This window comes from Bombina bombina, chromosome 7 (genome assembly GCF_027579735.1).
Source record: "Bombina bombina isolate aBomBom1 chromosome 7, aBomBom1.pri, whole genome shotgun sequence".
Lineage (NCBI taxonomy): Eukaryota > Metazoa > Chordata > Amphibia > Anura > Bombinatoridae > Bombina > Bombina bombina.
In genome coordinates, this window is record NC_069505.1 from 33,378,920 (window position 1) to 33,389,262 (window position 10,343).

The window sequence follows — 10,343 nt, forward strand, 5'->3', positions numbered from 1 at the left end:
TGAGGCATCAGTAGGCAGTGCTATCCCCGGGAGGGTGTCTTTGGCAGATCAGGGAGTTGCTGGGGTGAGTGTTTCTAAGGGTCAGTCCACTACAGTTGTGGCCTCTGCCGCTGGCAGCGAGTTGGGCAAGGGGACAGGGGGTTCGGAGCTTAAGATAGCGGACACCGCTTTGTCGCGGTCCTGTCTTTGTTCCATTGGCCCTTTGGGCATGTATCTAACCACGGAATTGAGGGAGAAAATATGGAAGAGAGAATTCACTGAATTATTTTCCCTTTTGCCTTTGGATCAATCCTTTGAAATCCCTGAGGATTCCAAAAAGGATTCATCTAAGAAAGAGGAGTGTTACAAACTGCTGTTTGTAACTGGCCCTTTAAATGGAAAATTGCCCTGCTTCCCTGGATTTTGGAGAAGCCTATTTGCCAGCCTCCTTCCACATGACTATGGCCCCTGGAAGATTGTGCCCCTGAGGACATATTGACTTTTATTGGGTGTGTATGGCCCTTTAAGAACCGTCTGGGGACATATTGTGACTTTGGTGAACAATGCCCCTTTAAGACTATGTCCCCAGACCTGTAAAATGACTTGTCCCTGGCTTTCTCCCACTTGGTTCAGTTTCATTGTGTGCCATTAAGTGCTATGTGACAGACCCTTCGGTCAGAACTAAAGAGATAACTTTGTTCAGCTTCAAGAAGCTATTCTAAATACAAGTTTGCTGGGATCAGCTCTAATTAAGTTTAGTGATAAACTTTCCCATTGTCTAATCAGACTTCTAGTAGTGATAAGGTGGACTGCATTGTTTTATTGTGTGTAAAATGTTATCTGCTGAAGTAATGTTGTGGCCTGTCAAAGGGAGTGTCTCTCTATCTAATATCAAATGTGTGATGGGGGATTTTATGCCTCCCCCTGAGAGTGTCCTTTTTGCATGTAATCTCAATAAAAAGCAGGCTGTGTGCTCCAGCACAACAGACCTATGTTGACCCTCTAACTTGAAGCTTTGACTCATGTTTGTAGGATACAGCTTATAATCACTACAGGGATTGCTATGCTCTTCATACTCCCTTAGCTACAGGGATTGCTACAGAAGGAAGAGGTTCACCTACTGGAGCCTGGTCATAGGTCCAGGGCGCAGAGCAGACGGCGAGATACCAGCCCAGCAGCGGTGGTTCATAGAGTCTGCATTACTTATGGTGGCTACGCAGCAGTTAGAGTGACTACGGTGCTGCTGCTCCTTTGGTGAGCGCTAAGAGCATCTTTTTCTACGGTCCAACTTCCAGCCAGCCTGGAGGCAACCGTAACATTTGGCGGCAGCGGTGGGATCGCGTCCTAGCGCAAGGAGCAGCACCACAACAGCACTGGTATCGTAGGAGAGTAATTGAGGGCAACGCTAGCCACTGCGCATCGTCCCTACCTACAGCAGCATGGAGCTGACAAGACACTGGTCAGAACCCTGTGAAGAGCACCTCAACCTGATCCGTCGCTATGAGGGCGCTGATTTCGTTCCAGAGGTAAAGAGGCGGCTAGTCCGATATGGTCCAGACCCTGCACAGGAGGTAGTCAGTCGCCTCATCCGGGAATTGGCTACTGAGAACGAAGCGGCACAAGCCTTTGAGCGCCAACTGTGGAGTTTGAGGGTATGGACACCTGGTCTCTCTCCCCAGCCGCAGCATGTTCCACAGGGAGAGGAGAGCAGCGACCTCCCTCCCCAGCGGCAGTATACTGTGCAGAGGGAAGAGACAACCGGTCTCCTTCCCCAACCCCAACCAGAGATACCAGAGGCAGCAGGCCTCATAGACTGGTCCTGGGAGGACCCCCAGCAGGCAGGTGGAGATGGGACCGCAGTCTCTCTACCGGCCCTACAGGGATGCTGGGCAGGCGGCCCAGATCCCCAGCGACAGACCCAGCTACAGGGAGGGGAGAGCACCGACCTCCCTCCCCAGCCGGAGTGTGCCTTCCAGGGAGAGGAGACAACTGGTCTCTCTCCCCAGCCGCAGCATGTTCCACAGGAAGCGGAGAGCATCGACCTCCCTTCCCAACGGCCGCCGGAGTATCAGGAGGAGGAGGTAAGCCAATCTCCCCCTCCCCAGCTAACTCCTAACTTGGGCCCAGGGTTAACAGTGGAGATGTTAACCCCCACTGACCCCCACGTTCCCTTTGCCACCGGGCAGGACTATGCCCCAATTCCCCCAGCAGAAGAGCTGGCATCAGGACAGAGCGCTGCTGGCCTCTGCCCTACAGACCTTGTCCTTGTTACAGGACTGGCCTGCAAACCCATCACCCCAGCAGAAGCGCTGGCACCAGGGCAGAGTGCCGCTGGCCTCTGCCCCCCAAGTACCATCAGCTATTTGCCCAGCTGTGCCAGGAAGGCCGAGGATGCTGCACTTTCATCCTGCAACCTGGAACTTACAGACCAGCACTACGTATTGTGGGGGGGCTACTTTGCTGCTAGCGATTATTTGTGGGTGGGTTGCGAGACTAACTTGGGCACTGACCGGCAGAAGGTCAGGTGCCTGGTTAGTCTCCCTCCAAAAGGGGAGATATGTTACAAACTGCTGTTTGTAACTGGCCCTTTAAATGGAAAATTGCCCTGCTTCCCTGGATTTTGGAGAAGCCTATTTGCCAGCCTCCTTCCACATGACTATGGCCCCTGGAAGATTGTGCCCCTGAGGACATATTGACTTTTATTGGGTGTGTATGGCCCTTTAAGAACCGTCTGGGGACATATTGTGACTTTGGTGAACAATGCCCCTTTAAGACTTTGTCCCCAGACCTGTAAAATGACTTGTCCCTGGCTTTCTCCCACTTGGTTCAGTTTCATTGTGTGCCATTAAGTGCTATGTGACAGACCCTTCGGTCAGAACTACAGAGATAACTTTGTTCAGCTTCAAGAAGCTATTCTAAATACAAGTTTGCTGGGATCAGCTCTAATTAAGTTTAGTGATAAACTTTCCCATTGTCTAATCAGACTTCTAGTAGTGATAAGGTGGACTGCATTGTTTTATTGTGTGTAATGTTATCTGCTGAAGTAATGTTGTGGCCTGTCAAAGGGAGTGTCTCTCTATCTAATATCAAATGTGTGATGGGGGATTTTATGCCTCCCCCTGAGAGTGTCCTTTTTGCATGTAATCTCAATAAAAAGCAGGCTGTGTGCTCCAGCACAACAGACCTATGTTGACCCTCTAACTTGAAGCTTTGACTCATGTTTGTAGGATACAGCTTATAATCACTACAGGGATTGCTATGCTCTTCATACTCCCTTAGCTACAGGGATTGCTACAGAAGGAAGAGCTTCACCTACTGGAGCCTGGTCATAGGTCCAGGGCGCAGAGCAGACGGCGAGATACCAGCCCAGCAGCGGTGGTTCATAGAGTCTGCATTACTTATGGTGGCTACGCAGCAGTTAGAGTGACTACGGTGCTGCTGCTCCTTTGGTGAGCGCTAAGAGCATCCTTTTCTACGGTCCAACTTCCAGCCAGCCTGGAGGCAACCGTAACATTTGGCGGCAGCGGTGGGATCGCGTCCTAGCGCAAGGAGCAGCACCACAACAGCACTGGTATCGTAGGAGAGTAATTGAGGGCAACGCTAGCCACTGCGCATCGTCCCTACCTACAGCAGCATGGAGCTGACAAGACACTGGTCAGAACCCTGTGAAGAGCACCTCAACCTGATCCGTCGCTATGAGGGCGCTGATTTCGTTCCAGAGGTAAAGAGGCGGCTAGTCCGATATGGTCCAGATCCTGCACAGGAGGTAGTCAGTCGCCTCATCCGGGAATTGGCTACTGAGAACGAAGCGGCACGAGCCTTTGAGTGCCAACTGTGGAGTTTGAGGGTATGGACACCTGGTCTCTCTCCCCAGCCGCAGCATGTTCCACAGGGAGAGGAGAGCAGCGACCTCCCTCCCCAGCGGCAGTATACTGTGCAGAGGGAAGAGACAACCGGTCTCCTTCCCCAACCCCAACCAGAGATACCAGAGGCAGCAGGCCTCATAGACTGGTCCTGGGAGGACCCCCAGCAGGCAGGTGGAGATGGGACCGCAGTCTCTCTACCGGCCCTACAGGGATGCTGGGCAGGCGGCCCAGATCCCCAGCGACAGACCCAGCTACAGGGAGGGGAGAGCACCGACCTCCCTCCCCAGCCGGAGTGTGCCTTCCAGGGAGAGGAGACAACTGGTCTCTCTCCCCAGCCGCAGCATGTTCCACAGGAAGCGGAGAGCATCGACCTCCCTTCCCAACGGCCGCCGGAGTATCAGGAGGAGGAGGTAAGCCAATCTCCCCCTCCCCAGCTAACTCCTAACTTGGGCCCAGGGTTAACAGTGGAGATGTTAACCCCCACTGACCCCCACGTTCCCTTTGCCACCGGGCAGGACTATGCCCCAATTCCCCCAGCAGAAGAGCTGGCATCAGGACAGAGCGCTGCTGGCCTCTGCCCTACAGACCTTGTCCTTGTTACAGGACTGGCCTGCAAACCCATCACCCCAGCAGAAGCGCTGGCACCAGGGCAGAGTGCCGCTGGCCTCTGCCCCCCAAGTACCATCAGCTATTTGCCCAGCTGTGCCAGGAAGGCAGAGGATGCTGCACTTTCATCCTGCAACCTGGAACTTACAGACCAGCACTACGTATTGTGGGGGGGCTACTTTGCTGCTAGCGATTATTTGTGGGTGGGTTGCGAGACTAACTTGGGCACTGACCGGCAGAAGGTCAGGTGCCTGGTTAGTCTCCCTCCAAAAGGGGAGATATGTTACAAACTGCTGTTTGTAACTGGCCCTTTAAATGGAAAATTGCCCTGCTTCCCTGGATTTTGGAGAAGCCTATTTGCCAGCCTCCTTCCACATGACTATGGCCCCTGGAAGATTGTGCCCCTGAGGACATATTGACTTTTATTGGGTGTGTATGGCCCTTTAAGAACCGTCTGGGGACATATTGTGACTTTGGTGAACAATGCCCCTTTAAGACTTTGTCCCCAGACCTGTAAAATGACTTGTCCCTGGCTTTCTCCCACTTGGTTCAGTTTCATTGTGTGCCATTAAGTGCTATGTGACAGACCCTTCGGTCAGAACTACAGAGATAACTTTGTTCAGCTTCAAGAAGCTATTCTAAATACAAGTTTGCTGGGATCAGCTCTAATTAAGTTTAGTGATAAACTTTCCCATTGTCTAATCAGACTTCTAGTAGTGATAAGGTGGACTGCATTGTTTTATTGTGTGTAAAATGTTATCTGCTGAAGTAATGTTGTGGCCTGTCAAAGGGAGTGTCTCTCTATCTAATATCAAATGTGTGATGGGGGATTTTATGCCTCCCCCTGAGAGTGTCCTGTTTGCATGTAACCTCAATAAAAAGCAGACTGTGTGCTCCAGCACAACAGACCTATGTTGACCCTCTAACTTGAAGCTTTGACTCATGTTTGTAGGATACAGCTTATAATCACTACAGGGATTGCTATGCTCTTCATACTCCCTTAGCTACAGGGATTGCTACAGAAGGAAGAGGTTCACCTACTGGAGCCTGGTCATAGGTCCAGGGCGCAGAGCAGACGGCGAGATACCAGCCCAGCAGCGGTGGTTCATAGAGTCTGCATTACTTATGGTGGCTACGCAGCAGTTAGAGTGACTACGGTGCTGCTGCTCCTTTGGTGAGCGCTAAGAGCATCCTTTTCTACGGTCCAACTTCCAGCCAGCCTGGAGGCAACCGTAACAAGGAGGAAGAGCGGAAGAAGCGCTACAGGAAGTTACCAAAAACTTTCACTAACTGGTTTCAGGCTTTCGTTATCTACGCCACTGTTATGGCTGGAAAGTTTCCTGACCAAGGTGCGGGGCTCTTCTGCTATTTTGATGAGATTGAGGCTGCAGAGGACGTATGGGGGGATGGCCTGGTGGGCTTATGACGAGCAGTTTCGTCAACGCTTGTCTGTTAAGTCAGAGATGTGGTGGGATGATAGGGATATGGGCCTTTGTCTCAAGATCATGACTCCACTTCGATCTGCACGGCCCTTTCGTGCCGGAGCCGGTGGTCCTCCGCAAGGGGGATTGTCAGCTCCAATCCAAAAAGGATTCTGTTTTGCATTCAATGAAAAGTTGTGCAAATGGGGTTCTTTGTGCAAGTTTAGGCATGAGTGCTCAGGGTGTGGTGGGACTCATCCCTTCTCTAAGTGCTTCCAAAAAGACAAAAGCCGGAGGGATCTCTGAGCTGCCTAAAAAAGGGACTAACTCCGGTGAGGGTAAGCGCGAAGGAATGTTGGCCAGGTACACTAAACAGAGAGGGTGTGGGGACAAGGCGTTGTTGTTGTGGCATGGTTTTGAATTCAGTTTTAAAATTCCATCTACTTGGGGGGTTGTTCAATTCAAGGGTAACCTGAAATCGGCTAGGGATTGGCCTGAGGTGGTGCAAGAGAAATTGGATAAAGAGGTGGCTTTAGTCCTTTCAGGGAACCTCCTATTTCTCATTTGCGTATTTCACCTCTTGGGGTGGTCCCTAAGAAGGACCCTGGGAAGTTCAGGATGATCCACGATCTGTCCTTCCCTAAAGGAGGATCAGTGAATGATGCTATCCCAGAAGAGCTTGCTTCTGTATCTTATACATCATTTGATTTGGCTGTTAAACTGATGAAGGAGGCTGGCCATATGACATTGTTGGTCAAGATTGATATTGAGGCTGCTTTTAGGTTGTTACTGGTTCATCTTACTTCACACTATCTACTGTGTTGTTGTTTCAATGCGGCCTATTACATAGATCTCTGCCTTCCCATGGGGTGTTCTATTTCGTGCTCCTTGTTTGAGTGCTTTAACACTTTTCTAGAGTGGGTGGTGAGGGTCCGGTCGGGTTTTTCATTGGTGGTTCACTACCTTGATGTAATGCTCAGGGATAGGCACAGACAAAGGCTGTGACAGACATTTTCCAAAGTACAGACCTTAGTGAAGGACACCAAGGTACATTTGAAATTAAAACATTATTTTATAGTGCTTGGTGTTATTATACTGATGCAGATACCACTGACCCTATAACCAGCCCCCTTCTGGCTATACCCATGAGCCAGTGTCACTACTGTGTCATTATATAGTGCTGGGTGTTATTATACTGATGCAGATACCACTGATTCTATAACCAGCCCTCCTCTGGCCATACCCATGAGCCAGTGTCACTACTGTGTCATTATATAGTGCTGGGTGTTATTATACTGATGCAGATACCACTGACCCTATAACCAGCCCCCTTCTGGCTATACCCATGAGCCAGTGTCACTACTGTGTCATTATATAGTGCTGGGTGTTATTATACTGATGCAGATACCACTGATTCTATAACCAGCCCTCCTCTGGCCATACCCATGTGCCAGTGTCACTACTGTGTCATTATATAGTGCTGGGTGTTATTATACTGATACAGATACCACTGACCCTATAACCAGCCCCCTTCTGGCTATACCCATGTGTCAGTGTCACTACTGTGTCATTATATAGTGCTGGGTGTTATTATACTGATGCAGATACCACTGATACTATAACCAGCCCTCCTCTGGCTATACCCATGTGCCAGTGTCACTACTGTGTCATTATATAGCGCTGGGTGTTATTATACTGATACAGATACCACTGATCCTATAACCAGCCCTCCTATGGCTATACCCATGTGCCAGTGTCACTACTGTGTTATTATATAGTGCTTGGTGTTATTGTACTGATGCAGATACCACTGATTCTATAACCAGCCCTCCTCTAGCTATACCCATGTGCCAGTGTCACTACTGTGTCATTATATAGTGCTGGGTGTTATTATACTCATGCAGATACCACTGATCCTATAACCAGCCCTCCTATGGCTATACCCATGTGCCAGTGTCACTACTGTGTCATTATATAGTGCTGGGTGTTATTATACTGATGCAGATACCACTGATCCTATAACCAGCCCTCCTCTGGCTATACCCATGTGCCAGTGTCACTACTGTGTTATTATATAGTGCTTGGTGTTATTGTACTGATGCAGATACCACTGATTCTATAACCAGCCCTCCTCTAGCTATACCCATGTGCCAGTGTCACTACTGTGTCATTATATAGTGCTGGGTGTTATTATACTGATGCAGCTACCACTGATCCTGTAACCAGCCCTTCTCTGGCTATACACATGAGCCAGTGTCACTACTGTGTCATTATATAGTGCTGGGTGTTATTATACTGATGCAGATACCACTGATCCTATAGCCAGCCCTCCTCTGGCTATACCCATGTGCCAGTGTCACTACTGTGTCATTATATAGTGCTGGGTGTTATTATACTGATGCAGATACCACTGATCCTATAACCAACCCTCCTCTGGCTATACCCATGAGCCAGTGTAACTACTCTGTCTTTGTATAGTGCTTGGTGTTATTATACTGATGCAGATACCACTAATCCTATAACCAGCCCTCCTCTTGCTATACCCATGAGCCAGTGTCACTACTGTGTCATTATATAGTGCTGGGTGTTATTATGCTGATGCAGATACCACTTACCCTATAACCAGCCCTTGTCTGGCTATACGCATGTGCCAGGGTCACTACTGTGTCATTATATAGTGCTGGGTGTTATTATACTGATGAAGATACCTCTGACCCTATAACCAGCCCTCCTCTGGCTATACGCATGTGCCAGTGTCACTACTGTGTCATTATATAGTGCACTGATGCAGATACCACTGATCCTATAACCAGCCCTCCTCTGGCTATACCCATGTGCCAGTGTCACTACTGTGTCATTATATAGTGCTTGGTGTTATTATACTGATGCAGATACCACTGATTCTATAACCAGCCCTCCTCTTGCTATACCCATGTGCCAGTGTCACTACTGTGTCATTATATAGTGCTTGGTGTTATTATGCTGATGCAGATACCACTGATTCTACAACCAGCCCTCCTCTGGCTATACGCATGTGCCAGTGTCACTACTGTGTCAATATATAGCGCTGGGCCTCCCAACTGTCCCGATTTTCACGGGACAGTCCCGATTTTAGGGGTCTGTCCCTCTGTCCCGGGTTGCTAGCCATCTGTCCCGAATTATCCCCATTCATTAAAAAAATGCATGTATCTGTATGTATAAGTGTGTGTGTGTGTATCTGCATGTATAAGTGTATACTGTGTAGTTTGTGTGTGTATCTGTATGTATAAGTGTGTGTGTATCTGCATGTATATCTGCATGTATAAGTGTAAGCTATGTAGTGTGTGTGTATCTACATGTATAAGTGTATACTATGTAGTGTGCGTGTGCGTATCTGAAGGGATAAGTGTATGATATGTACTGTGTGTGTGTATCTGTATGTATAAGTGTGTGTATCTATATGTATAAGTGTATGATATGTACTGTGTGTGTGTATCTGTATGTATAAGTGTATGCTATGTAGTGTGTGTCTGCATGTGTAAGTGTATGCAATGTAGTGTGTGTGTATCTGTATGTATAAGTGTAAGCTATGTAGTGTGTGTGTGTGTGTGTATCTGTATGTATAAGTGTGTATCTGCATGTATAAGTGTATGCTTTGTAGTGTGTGTGTGTATCTGTATGCATAAGTGTGTGTGTGTGTATCTGCATGTATAAGTTTATGCTGTGTAGTGTGTGTGTATCTGTATGTATAAGTGTATGTGTGTATCTGCATGTATAAGTGTATGCTGTGCAGTGTGTCTGTGTGTATCTGTTTGTATAAGTGTGTGTGTATCTGTATGTATAAGTGTAAGCTATGTAGTGTGTGTGTATCTGCATGTGTAAGTGTATGCTATGTAGTGTGTGTGTATCTGCATGTATAAGTGTCTGCTATGTAATGTGTGTATCTGCATGTGTAACTGTATGCTATGTAGTGTGTGTGTATCTGCATGTGTAAGTGTATGCTATGTAGTGTGTGTGTATCTGCATGTGTAAGTGTAAGCTATGTAGTGTGTTACTGTGCTTTTTTTGCTAATTTTAAAGTCCAGAATCTAGAATATTAATTGTGAATGCAGAGAACAGTTTTAAAGAATCTTTTATTAAATGTCCAATTAAGATAAAAATATTTAGCACTGTCACTGGCAAAGGTTAATTAAATACAGAGCTCACATAGCTATACCAGTGGTTTGAGCTTGTGTTTGATTTGCTGCCTAAGAGTATTAAAATAGATGACTTTATTTAGAATTTTATTTATATTACTTTGGTCTTATTATTTTTTAAGCCCCGCCCCTTTCAAATTTTTGCCGGGGGGGGGGGGGAGTCCCTCTTTTGAATTTTGAAATGTTGGGAGGTATGGTGTTATTATACTGATGCAGATACCACTGATCCTATAACCAGCCCTCCTCTGGCTATATGCATGTGCCAGTGTCACTACTGTGTCAATATATAGCTCTGG